Genomic DNA, 14457 nt, shown 5'->3' with positions numbered 1-14457 from the left:
TCCTCTATGTTCAATAAAAAGCAAAAAATTAACATCAAAGGTAGCAAAGGAAAGTCATCCCTGAGTGTTTGTATTTAATAATATTTTGATAACTGTTAAAATTACAATATTTAGACCCACATGTATCAGACATATTATCATGCCTAAAACAGGAACCAGGCTTCCAGATATCATGAAATAAGTAGAGATGGCATAGTTCATAAGTTAAAAGCAACACTGGAATTTATGAGAAGTGCTCTGTGGTACATGTTTAAGGACTCAGAAATGGAGATGAGAAGAAACAATGGAGGGAAATGAATGGTGAACACCTGGCCTGTGGGGTCAGGAATCAACCATTCCGAACTCCTCACCTACAAAAGTTAAAAGAATTTACAAATAGAAAGCCTGCGCTACAGAAAATGCTCAACAAAATATTCCATGAGGAGAAAATGAAAAATAACAATGGAGGTCAGCAAAGGGAGGAATTACCTTAGAGAAAAACCACTCAAAGGAGAAACCAAGCCAACTTAAAAACCAAAAATAAGCCAAATGACTGGGAATACAAATCATATCTCAATAATAACCCTGAGCATTAATGGCCTAAAGTCATCAATCATAGGACACAGACTGGCAGAATGGATTAAAAAGAAAGACCCAACAATATGCTGCCTGCAAGAGACTCATCTCATAGAAAAAGACATCCACAGACTAAAGGTGAAAGGATGGTAAAAAACCTACCATGCACATGGACTCAGTGAAAAAGTGGGAGTTTCCATATTTATATCAGATAAAATGGACTTCAAGCCAAAGTTAGTCAGAAGGGATAAAGAAGGACATTTCACACTGCTTAAGGGAACCCTAAATCAGGAAGACATAATAGTAAATATTTATGCCCCAAAAAATGGTGCATCCCTTTACATCAAAAACATCCTTCTCAATTTCACAAATCACATAGACCACAACACAATAATTCTGGATGACTTTAATGCACTGCTATCACCACTAGATAGATCTTCCAAACAAAAGCAACCAAAGAAATCATAGAACTCAATAACACAATCAATAACCTAGACATAACAGACATATATAGAATATTCCATCCATCAACGAGCAGATTCACTTTCTTCTCAGCAGCACGTGGAATCTTCTGGAAAATATATCATAAGTTATGCCACAAAGCAGCCCTTTGGAAATGCAAAAAAAAAATAGAGGTACTGCCTTGTGTTCTATCAGATCATAATGGACTGAGAATAGAAATCAATGACAAAATAAAAAACAGAAATTACTCCAACACCTAGAGACTAAATAATATGCTATTGAATGAAACATGGATAACAGAAAACATCAGGGAGGAGATAAAAAAATTATTAGAGGTCAATGAGAATGACGATACAACATATCAAAATCTCTGGGACACTAGGAAAGCGGTAATAAGAGGAAAATTCATTGCATGGAGTGCATTCCAAAAAAGAATGAAAATTCAACAACTAAATGACCTAATATTAAAGCTCAAAGCCCTAGAAAAAGAAGAACAGAATAACAGCAAAAGTAGTAGAAGATAGGAAACAATTAAAATCAGAGCTGAAATCAATGAAATTGAAACAAAAGAAACAATTCAAAAAATTGACAAAACAAAAAGTTGGTTCTTTGAGAAAGGAAACAAAATAGACAAACCCTTAGCCAAACTAACAAAGAGAAAGAGAGAGAAAACTCAAATTACTAAAATTCGTGATGAAAAAGGAAATATCATGACAGACACCAGTGAGATACAAAACACAACGAGAAACTACTTTGAAAATCTGTATTCCAAGAAAATAGAAACTACTGATAACATTGACAAATTTCTAGAGACATATGCTCCTCCCAAAGTGAACCAGGAGGACATACACAATTTAAACAGATCAATATCAAGCAATGAAATAGAAGAAGCCATTAAAAATCTATCATACAAGAAAAGCCCTGGACCAGACAGATACTCAGCTGAGTTCTACAAGACCTTCAAAGAAGAACTTATTCCAATACTTCTCAAACTATTCCAGGAAATGGAAAAGGAGGGTACCCTACCAAACTCATTCTATGAAGCTAATATCACTTTCATACCCAAACCAGGCAAAGACACATCAAGGAAAGAAAATTTTAGACCAATATCCTTGATGAATATAGATGCAAAGATCCTTAACAAAATATTGGCAAACTGTATCCAAAACATATTAAGAAAATTGTGCAACACAATCAAGTGGGGTTCATCCCTGGAATGCAAGGATGGTTTAACATCCGTAAATCAATAAAGGTAATCCATTGTGTCAATATACTTAAAGATAAGAATCATATGTTTTTTTCAATTGATGCAGAAAAAGCGTTTGACAATGTACAACACCCCTTCATGCTCAAAACACTAGAAAAAATAGGGTCAGTAGGTACATACCTGAAAATTGTAAAGGCTATTTATGCTAAGCTCATGGGCAACATCATTCTTAATGGAGAAAAACTGAAACCATTCGCTTTAAAAAATGGGAACAAGACAGGGATGTCCTCTTTCCCCACGTGTATTCAACATTGTCCTCAAAACGCTAGCCAGAGCAATTAGGCAGACCAAAGAAATTAAAGAGTTATGTATAAGAAAAGAGGAACTTAAGCTGTCACTATTTGCGGATGACATGATTCTATTCTTAGAGGATCCAAAAACCTCCTTCAGAAAACTTCTAGACCTCATCAATGAATTCAGCAAAATAGCAGGCTATAAAATCAACACGCATAAATCAAAAGCATTTTTATATGCAAGCGATGAAACAGTAGAAAGGGAAATGAGGAAAACAACTCCATTTCCTATAGCCTCAAAAATAAATAAATAAATAAAATACTTGGACATCAATCTAAACAAAGAGGTAAAAGATCTCTCCAATGAAAACTACAAAACATTGAAGAAAGAAATTGAGGAAGACCTTAGAAGATGGAAAGATCTCCCATGTTCTTGGATAGGCAGAATTAATATTGTCAAATTGGCCATACTACCAACAGTGCTATACAGATTCAATGCAATTCCAATTAAAATCCCAATGGCATACCTTACAGAAATAGAGCAAGCAATCATGAAATTCATCTGGAAGAATAAGAAACCCAGAATAGCTTAAAGCAATCTTTAGCAGGAAGAATGAAACAGTGGGTATGGCAATACCAGATCTTCAAATCTACTACAAAGCAATAGTCACAAAAACAGCATGGTATTGGAACCAAAATAGACAGGTAGATCAATGGTACAGAATAGAAGACACGGACACAAACCCAAATAAATACAATTTTCTAATACTAGACAAAGGTGCCAAAAATATGCAGTGGAGAAAAGATATCCTCTTCAACAAATGGTGCTGGGAGAATTGGAAATCCATATGCAGCAGAATGAAACTAAGCCCCTATCTCTCACCATGCATGAAACTAAACTCAAAATGGACTGAGAACCTCGGAATCAGACCAGAGACCCTGCATCTTATAGAAGAAAAAGTAGGTCCAAATCTTCAACTTGTTGGCTTAGGATCAGACTTCCTTAACAGGACTCCAATAGCACAAGAAATAAAAGCAAGAATCAATAACTGGAATAGATTCAAACTGAATAACTTTCTCTGTGCAAAGGAAACTATCAGCAATGCGAAGAGAGAGCCTACAGAGTGGGAGAATATCTTTGCCAATCATACTTCAGATGGAGCACTAATCTCCAGAATCTATAAAGAACTCAAAAAACTCTACACCAAGAATACAAATAACCCAATCAACAAATGGGCTAAAGATATGAACAGACACTTGACAGAAGATCTACAAGCAATCAACAAACATATGAAAAAATGTTCACCATCTTTAGTAACAAGAGAAATGCATATCAAAACTACACTAAGATTCCATCTCACCCCAATTAGAATGGCGATTATCAAGAATTCAAGCAACAATAGGTGTTGGAGAGGATGTGGGGAAAAAGGTACACTCATACATTGCTGGTGGGGCTGCAAATTAGTGCAGCCACTCTGGAAAGCAGTGTGGAGACTCCTCAGAAAACTTGGAATGGACCTACCATTTGACCCAGCTATCCTAATCCACGGCCTATACCCAAAGGACTTTAAATCAGCATACTAAAGAAATACAGTCACATCAATGTTCATAGCTGCTCAATTCACAATAGCCAGACTTTGGAACCAACCTCAATGTCCTTCAATTGATGAATGGATGAGGAAACTGTGGTATATATATATATATATATATATATATATATATATATATATATATACAATGGAATATTACTCAGCTATAAAGAATAATAAAATTGTGACATTTGCAGGCAAATGGATGAAATTGGAGAATATCATGCTCCAATCTCAAAAATCCAAAAGACAAATTATCTCACTAATAAGTGGACGATGACACATAATGAGGGGTAAGAGGGGGGCAAGAATGGAGGAAGGAGGGACTGTATAGAGCGAAAGGAGGGGTGGGAGGGGTGGGCGGAAGGAAAAAATAACAGAATGAATCAACCCTCATTATCCTATGTAAATGTATGATTACGCAAATGGTATGCTGTTACTCCATGTACAAACAGAAACAACATGTACCCCATTTGTTTACAATAAAAATAAATTTTAAAAAATCATAACATTTCATCTCTGACCTCAAAAGCTCATGACTATCACACAATGAAAAAATGCATTTAATCAATTGCCAAGAGACCCCATAGTCTTAACATTTGCAACATTGCCCCAAAGTACAAGTTCAAATTCTACAATCCAAGGTGAACTCGTAGCTGTGAGAGTGAAAATAAAATGAAAATTGCATATTTAATTATAATGAAATAATAATCGCATTATACATATATGCAATATCTTATTATAATGGAATTAGATATATGCAATTTGCTTTTGATTTTCATTCTCACAGCTAAGATCTCGCCTTAAGTCTCATGGGATTTTGGAGTTGTACTTTTGGGCAATACTGCAACTGTTAAGACTATGGATACTCTTGACGATGGATTACTGGCTAAGGAATTGAACAGATATTTCACAGAAAAAGAAATACAATTGATTAACAAATATATGAAAATATGTTCAACATCTCAAGCAATTAGAGAAATGCAAATCAAAACTACACTGAGATTCCATTCCAATCCAGTTAGAATGTTAGCTATCATAAATACAAGTAACAATAAATGTTGGTGAGAATGTTGGGAAAAAGGTACACTCATAGATTGCTGGTGGGAATGCAAATTGGTGGAACCACTCTAAAAATCAATATAGAAATTCCTAAGAAAACTTGGAGTGGAACAATCACTTGACCCAGTCATCCCACATCTAGATTTATACCCAAAGGACTTAAAATCAGCATGCTATAGTGAACAGCCACATCAATGTTTATAGCACCTCAATTAACAAGAGCTAAATTATGGAACCAACCTAGATGCCCTTCAACAGATGAATGGATAAACTAACTGTGGTATATATATGCAGTGGAATATTACTAAGCCTTAAATAAGAATGAAATTATGACATTTGCCAATAAATGGATGGAACAGGAGATTATTATTCTAAGTGAAATAAGCAAATCCCAAAGAACCAAAAACTGAGTGTTTTCCCTAATATGCAATGCTAACTCACAATAAGGGATAGGGAGAGAATAGAGGTATTTTGGACTAGACAGAAGGGAGTAAAGGTAGAAGAGTGGGTGTAGAGGTAGAAATGATAGTAAAATGAATTGAACATTGTTACTCAATGTGCATACATGCTAACATGACGTGTGTGATTCTACATCATGTTTAATCTGAAGAATGAGAAGTTATACTCACTTGGGTATGATGTGTCAAAATGAATTCTACTGTCATGCATAAATAATTAGAATAAATTTTAAAAATTGTTAAGAAAATAAAAACTTCCTAATTCACACAATAAATAAATAAATAAATAAATAAATAAACATTTTCTTTCCACAAGTGAGAAACAGTGGAATAGAAAGAAGGAATGGGACCAAAGCTAAACCAACATCCAGCTGGAAAAACAAGCTCTGTAGCTGTAAGTTCAGTATCTGGAGCATTTTACATCATGATGTTCTCTCCAATGGGCTCCTATAGCTCTGACCCTATCATGTTGATGATTTTAGTCTCTATGGCTTCTCTCTTGAATTATATCTGCTGGGTTTCTACAGCTTTCTTGAAAAGATGATTCACAACACTGGTATCTCTTAATCTGAGGGTCTCCACTGAAGCTTCATATTTATTCTCGGTTCTTTAAGTATCACCCTTTATGAGACATCCCCAAGGGACTCTGAAGCTCGTACACTTTGTTTGGTCTCTGAGGCCTTCCTCTGAACTCTCAGTGGACATCTCCATGGCCCTCTAACCCTGAAACCCTGCAGAACCAGAACAATGTGGTGTGTGTGATGCTAAGGTCTGCTGCCATATTGAGAAGTTGTCAAGCCTTCTGGGGCACAGGTTGAAGCAGTCTTTGAGAGACTGGCTGGCTGAGCACAGTGAAACCACTTCCTAGAAGACTTTGTGTAAACAGGGTGTCCAGCTGGTCTCTTCTCAAAGGAATTTTTACTCTTTTTATTCCCTTGGGCATTTAATGAGAATGGTCTTGCCAATTTCTGAGATGCTTTTAGGCCATCTTTCCTATTTTCCCTAGTAAATTACTAAGCATGTTTTCAGTGACTGTTATCTCTGTAACAACCATATCTTCATTAGCCCCAGCTGTACTTCCACTTTTCTAGACAAACTGCAAGTCTTCAAATGATGCTGCTTTGTTCTTTGCTACTGTTTATCACAATAAATTTGGCTAAATGCTTCCAATAATAGTTATGACATCACTTGAATGCTGCAAAATATTGAAATTTCCCGGGTGAGTCTTCCCTGCCGGGTGAGGTTTTCCCACAAGGATGGTAAAACCAGAGACACAGGCCCAAACAGGCCTTGCCTCAGCCCACAGCCTACTTCACCTTTGGATGACCATTGGTCAACAAGTGGAGGCACCTCTGCCCACTAGCAGGGAATATACCGCACCTGAGGGTCACCACCCCTAGAGAGGCAGCTTCCTTGTGGAACACTGCATTATCAAATTCCTCCAAGACTTCAGGCTACTGAAGGCTAAGAGAGGATATACTAGAAATCTTCAGGGACACTATAAGTCAATAGAGGAAATCTGCAATATCTCATCGATCCACTGATACCTGAACAATATGAGAAAACAAGGGAAAAAAATGCCCCAAACAAATCTAGATGTTACATCAATAAAATACAATGACAGCATAGCAGAAGAAAAGTCAGAAAGGGAGTTCAGAATGTACATAATTAAAACAATCAGGAAGCAAACGATGAGATGAAAGAGCAAATGCAGGCATTGAATGATGAGATGAAAGAGCAAATGCAGGCATTTAATGATTGCACCAATTGACAGTTAAAGAGTAAATACAGGAAGCAAAAGATCATTTCAATAAAGAGTTAGAGATATTGAAATAAAACAACAGAAATCCTTGAAATGAAGGAAACAATAAACCAAATTAAGAACTTCATAGAAAGCATAATCAATAGGATAGAACACCTGGAAGATAGAACCTCAGATATTGAAGAAAAAATATTTAATGTTGAATACAAAGTTGACCAAACAGAGAAGATGGTAAGAAATCATGAACAGAATCTACAAGAATTATGGGATATCATGAAAAGAGCAAATTTAAGAATTATTGGGATTGAGAAAGGCTTAGAGAAACAAACCAAAGGAAAGAACAATCTATTCAATGAAATAATATCAGAAAATTTCCCAAATCTGAAGAATGAAATGGAAAATCAAGTATAAAAGGCTTATAGGACTCCAAATACACAAAATTACTATAGACCTACACTAAGGCACATTATAATGAAAATACCTAACATACAAAATAGAGACAGAATTTTAAAGACTGTGAGAGAAAAGAACCAAATTAAATTCAGGGGGAAACCAATACAAATATCAGCAGATTTTTCAATCCAGACCCTAAAAGCTAGAAGGGCTTGGAACAACATTTTTCAAGCCCTGAAAGAACATGGATACCAAGAATCTTATAATCAGCAAAACTCACCTTCAGATTTGATGATGAAATAAAATCCTTCCATGATAAACAAAAGCTAAAAGAATTTACAAAAAGAAAGCCAGCATTACAGAACATTCTCAAAAAAATATTCCATGAGGAAGAGATGAAAAACAATGATGCAAATCAGCAAAGGGAGGAACTATCCTAAAGGAATTGTCAAATAAAGGAGAAAGCCAAGTCATGTCAAAAAAAAAAAATGAGCCAAATGACAGGGAATACAAATCATATCTCAATAGTAACCCTTAATATTAAAGGCCTGAACTCATCAATCAAAAGACATAGACTGGCAGATTGGATTAAAAAGAAATTTACAACAATATGTTGCCTGCAAGAGACTCATCTCATAGAAAAAGATACCCATAGACTAAAGGTGAAAGGATGGGGAAAAACATACCACGCATATGGACTCAGCAAAAAAGCTGGAGTATTCATCTCATTTCAGATATTGTGGACTTCAAGCCAAAACTAGTCAGAAGGGATAAATTAGGACATTTCATACTGCTTAAGGGAAGCATAAATCAGCAAGATATAACAATCATAAACATCTATGCCCCAAACATGGGCTCATCCATGTATGTCAAACAAATCCTTCTCAATTTCAGAAACCAAATAGACCATAACACAATAATACTCGGTGATTTTAACATGCCTCTCTCACACTGGACAGATCATCCAAACAGAAATTGAACAAAGAAACCATAGATCTCAATAACACAATCAATAATTTAGACTTAACCAACATATATAGAATATACCATCCAATAAAGAATGAATACACTTTCTTCTCATCAGCACATGGATCCTTCTCTAAAATATACCATATTTTATGCCACAAAGCTAACGTTAGTAAATACAAGAAGATATAGACACTACCTTGTATTCTATCAGATCATAATGATTGAAATTAGAAATAAATGAAAAAGTAAAAAACAGAAACTACTCCAACACCTGGAGATTAAACAATATGCTATTATATGACAAATGGATAATAGAAGATATCAGGAAAGAAATTAAAATATTCTTAGAGGTAAATGAGAACAAAGAAACATATCAAAATCTCTGGGACACTATGAAAGCAGTACTTAGAGGACAATTTATTTCATGGAGTGCATTCAATAAAAGAAGAAAAAATCAACAAATAAACGACCTAACACTACAGCTCAAAGTGCTAGAAAAAGAACAGAACATCACCAAAAGCAATAGAAGACAGGAAATAGTTAAAATAAGAGCTGAAATCAATGAATTTGAAACAAAAGAAACAATTCAAAAAAATTGACAAAATAAAAAGTTGATTCTTTGAAAAATAAACAAAATTGATAAACCCTTAGCCACACTAACAAAGAGAAGAAGAGAGAAAACCCAAATTACTAAAATTCGGAATGAACAAGGAAATATCACAATAGACACGATTGAAATACAAAACACAATTAGAAGCTATTTTGAAAATCTCTACTCCAACAAAATAGAAAATTTTGAAGAATTCAACAGGTTTCTACAGATATATGAATTGCCAAACTGAACGAGGAGGACATACACAATTTAAATAGACCAATTTCAAGTAATGAAATAGAAGTCATCGAAAGCCTACCAACAAAAAAGTCCAGGACCAGATGGGTTCTCAGCCGAGTTCTACAAAACCTTTAAAGAAGAGCTCATTCCAATACTTCTCAAAGTATTCCATGAAATAGAAGAGGAGGGAACCCTCCCAAATTCATTCTATGAAGCCAAGATTACCCTGATACCTAAACCAGACAGAGACACATCGAGGAAAGAAAATTTATGACCAATATCCTTAATGAACATCGATGCAAAAATTCTCAACAAAACTTTCGCAAATTGCATACAAAAACATATTAAAAAGATAGTGCACCATGATCAAGTGGGATTCATCCCAGGGATGCAAGGTTGGTTCAACATCAGGAAATCAATAAATGTAATTCACCATATCAACAGACTTAAAGTCAAGAATCACATGATTATTTCAATAGATGCAGAAAAAGCATTTGATAAAATATAGTACTCCTTCATGCTCAAAACACTAGAAAAAATAGGGATAGTGGGAACATTCCTTAATATTGTAAAGGCTATTTATACTAAGCCCATGGCTAATATAATTCTAAATGGTGTAAAATTGAAAGCATTCCCCCTAAAAACTGGAACAAGGCAGAGATGCCCTCTTTCACCACTTCTATTCAACATTGTCCTCGAAACTCTAACCAGAGCAATTAGACAGACCAAAGAAATTAAAGGAATACGAATAGGAAAAGTGGAACTCAAACTATCCCTTTTTGCTAATGATATGATTATATACTTAGAGGAACCAGGAAATTCCACCAGAAAACTTTTAGATCTCATAAGTGAATTCAGTAAAGTAGCAGGATATAAGATCAATGCTCATAAATCCAATGCATTTTTATACGTAAGTGATGAATCTTCAGAAAGAGAAATTAGGAAAACTACCCCATTCACAATAGCTTCAAGTAAAATAAAATACTTGGGAATCAATCTCACAAAAGAGGTGAAAGACCTCTACAATGAGAACTACAGAACACTAAAGAAGGAAATTAAAGAAAATCTTAGTAGATGGAAAGATCTCCCATGTTCTTGGATAAGTAGAATTAATATTGTCAAATTGGCCATACTACCAACAGTGCTAATCAGATTCAATGCAATTCCAATTAAAATCCCAATGATGTACCTTACAGAAATAGAGCAAGCAATCATGAAATTCATCTGGAAGAATAAGAAACCCAGAATAGCTAAAGCAATCTTTAGCAGGAAGAATGAAACAGGGGGTATGGCAACACTAGATCTTCAAATCTACTACAAAGCAATAGTCACAAAAACGGCATGGTATTGGAACCAAAATAGACAGGTAGATCAATGGTACAGAATAGAGAACACGGACACAAACCCAAATAAATATAATTTTCTAATACTAAACAAAGGTGCCAAAAATAGGCAGTGGAGAAAAGATATCCTCTTCAACAAATTGTGCTGGGAGAATTGGAAATCCATATGCAACAGAATGAAACTAAACCCCTATCTCTCACCGTGCATGAAACTAAAGTCAAAATGGATTAAGGACCTTGGAATCATACCAGAGACCCTGCATCTTATAGAAGAAAAAGTAGGTCCAGAGCTTCAACATGTCGGCTTAGGACCAGACTTCCTCAACAGGACTCCCATAGCACAAGAAATAAAAGCAAGAATCAATACCTGGGATAGATTCAAACTAAATAGCTTTCTCTCAGCAAAGGAAAATATCAGCAATGCGAAAAATGAGCCTACAGAGTGGGAGAAAATATTTGCCAATCATACTTCAGATGGAGCACTAATCTCCAGAATCTATAAGGAACTCAAAAAACTCTACACCAAGAATACAAATAACCCAATCGACAAATGGGTGAGAAAATGAACAGACACTTCACAGAAGAAGATCTACAAGCAATCAACAAACATGAAAAAAATGTTCCACATCTCTAGTAATAAGAGAAATGCAAATCAAAACCGCCCTAAGATTCCATCTCACCCCAATTAGAATGGCGATTATCAAGAATTCAAGCAACAATAGGTGTTGGAGAGGATGTGGGAAAAAGGTACAGTCATACATTGCTGGTGGGGCTGCAAATTAGTGCAGCCACTCTGGAAAGCAGTGTGGAGATTCCTTAGAAAACTTGGAATGGAGCCACCATTTGATCCAGGTATCCCACTCCTTGGCCTATACCCAAAGGACTTAAAATCAGAATACTACAGAGATACAGCCACATCAATGATCATAGCTGCTCAATTTACAATAGCCAGACTGTGGAATCAACCTAGATGTCCTTCAGTTGATGAATGGATAAAGAAACTGTGGTAAATATATACAATGTAATATTACTCCACCATAAAGAATGATAAAATTATGGCATTCGCAGGCAAATGGATGAAATTGGAGAATATCATGTTAAGTGAGATAAGCCAATCTCAAAAAAACAAGGGTCGAATGATCTATCTGATAAGCAGATGATGACACATATTGGGGCGTGGGGGGGTTTGTGTTAGGGTTAGGGTTAAGTTTAGGGTTAGGGTTAGGGAGGGTGGAAAGAATGGAGGAAGGAAGGACTGTATAGAGGGAATAGAGGGGTGGGAGGGTGGGAGGGAGGGAAAAAATAACAGAATGAATCAAACAACATTACCCTATGTAAATTTACGATTGCACAATTTGTATGCCTTTGTTCCATGTACAAACCAGAGAAACAATATGTATCCCATTTGTGTACAATAATTAAAAAAAAGGAAAAAAAAAAGATGTTACTAGGACATTTAAAAAAAAAGAGAGAGAAAGAAATTTACTCTGCCAGATTAACTAGAATATTACATTTAAATTCAACCTTACAGAAAGTCTCAGGACATGGGTAAAATGGAAAGAACTTCTTTGCCAGAATGTAACACAAATGACCTCTAGTTTAATTTCCTTTAGGGTTGTTCTCCCATAAAACCTCATGAGCCCAATCTTTACTGTCCACAGTTCTATTGGCATTCTGTTCTTCAGAGTTCCCTCCAGAACTGCCCATTAATGTCCACTTTCAACATTCTAATGCTTTTCCTGCTTGCTTCTCTAAATTTTCAAAGTTCGTTCCCTGAAGATTCTGTTTTCAAAGATTTTTGAACCACATACATGGTCAATTAGAGCAATGATCCCACTTTTTAGTACCAATTTTGTTTTAGCCAGCATTTTCATTACTCTGATGAAAAGATTTAAACTATTTTAGAGGAAGAGAAGTTTATAGATTCCATGGTTCCAGAGGCCTCATTTCATAGACACCCAACTTTATTACTCTGGGTCTGAGATAAGACAGAATATCACAGTGGAAGAACATTGAAGCAGAAACCATCTCAGGACATGGCAACCAGCAAGCAGAGAAAGAAACAGCTCCACTTACTAGGGGTAAAATATAAATCAATAGACATGCCCAAGTGACCTATTTACTTCAGCTATAGCCTACCTGCCTACTGTTATTACCCAGTTAATTCATATTATCAGATTAATCCAATGATTAGGTTTTAGGTCTCATAAACTCATCATTTTACCTCTGAATACTCTTGCATTGTTTCACACTTGAACTCTGGAGAATATGTCATATCTAAACCATAAGGGCTTACAAAGAGCATGAATTTATTTATCATAATTCTGGAGTATGGAAGTCAAGTGCAAGGGAACTTTTTGGTCCTTTTTTATAAGGGAGGGCATTAAACCATTCCTGAATGATCTGTCATGAATTTGTCACTTCTCCAAGGCCTCATCTCTGAATAGCACCATTCTGGTTGTATGATGTTAATATTCGGGGGAACAAACAATGGCCGTGTTTATAAGTACATGTTGCAAGAGAGTAGGGGGTGTTAATTGAGAAAATGTGGTACAGGTGGAAATGCATAAAGCCTTTTACTGAAACAAGAGTCCTTCATTGTTATTTTCCACCAGGATAATTTCTCCTAACCTGTCACAGTGTTTTACCTGCCACCTTGAAAGCAGAGGTCTTTGTGGGCTTTCCTTTTATTCTGAGGTATTTTCATACAGAGACAGCCAGAAAACCTGAGAGACCCAGTGGCTTTTACTTTCATAATTGGAAAGGATAATTAAGTATGCCCTATGTCTTCCTGGGTTCTTAAAATGTGGCCATTTCCATGTTTTCTCAAGAAGTTTAATCAGTACTTGAGTCATCATAAAAATAGAAAACAGAGATAAAGGCAAACATCAAGAACATACAGAGATGTATGCCATTTACTTCCTATTAAATTAAAATCCACATCATTGTGAATTCATTGCATTTGTACACACAAGTTTATGTACTTTTTTTAAAGAAATTTGGTGTGTGTGTGTGTGTGTGTGTGTGTAGCAAATATTATATCATCAATTATTTATTTCTTTTAATTTATTATGTACTTACAACTACTTTGCTATTTGGCATTTTTAATATTTGTTTGCTTATCCACTTTGTGTCCCAGACATGAGGTAAGTGATTTGAAACAAGGAAGGAGTACTCCATTCTGAAGCAAAAATGGTGCCATTGTACAATATTTTTGGAAAGTGAATGTTTGTGGAGGACAAATAATCAATTGATGGGACTGATAATGAGGAAGAGGGAAAGAAAATCTTCTGGAAATTATGGAGATGATGAATTTAATAATTTCATTACAAGATATTCTTTGCCACGGTCATTTTAATTCTTTTTTTAATAGCCTAACATTGTCAGACTCCTTTGCTTTTCAAATGTCATGGATTTGTCCAACTCTCTAAAGACTTCCCTAGTTGTCGAACTCTGCCAAAAATCATTTTCTCTTAAAAATTTTAAACACAAAACTGATCTTTTCCATTCAAGGAAGACGTTCTCCTGCACA

Source organism: Sciurus carolinensis, chromosome 17 (assembly GCF_902686445.1).
Source record: "Sciurus carolinensis chromosome 17, mSciCar1.2, whole genome shotgun sequence".
NCBI classification, from domain to species: Eukaryota; Metazoa; Chordata; class Mammalia; order Rodentia; family Sciuridae; genus Sciurus; species Sciurus carolinensis.
The sequence above is the reverse complement of the archived record's forward strand: the minus strand, read 5'-3'. Positions refer to the sequence as shown.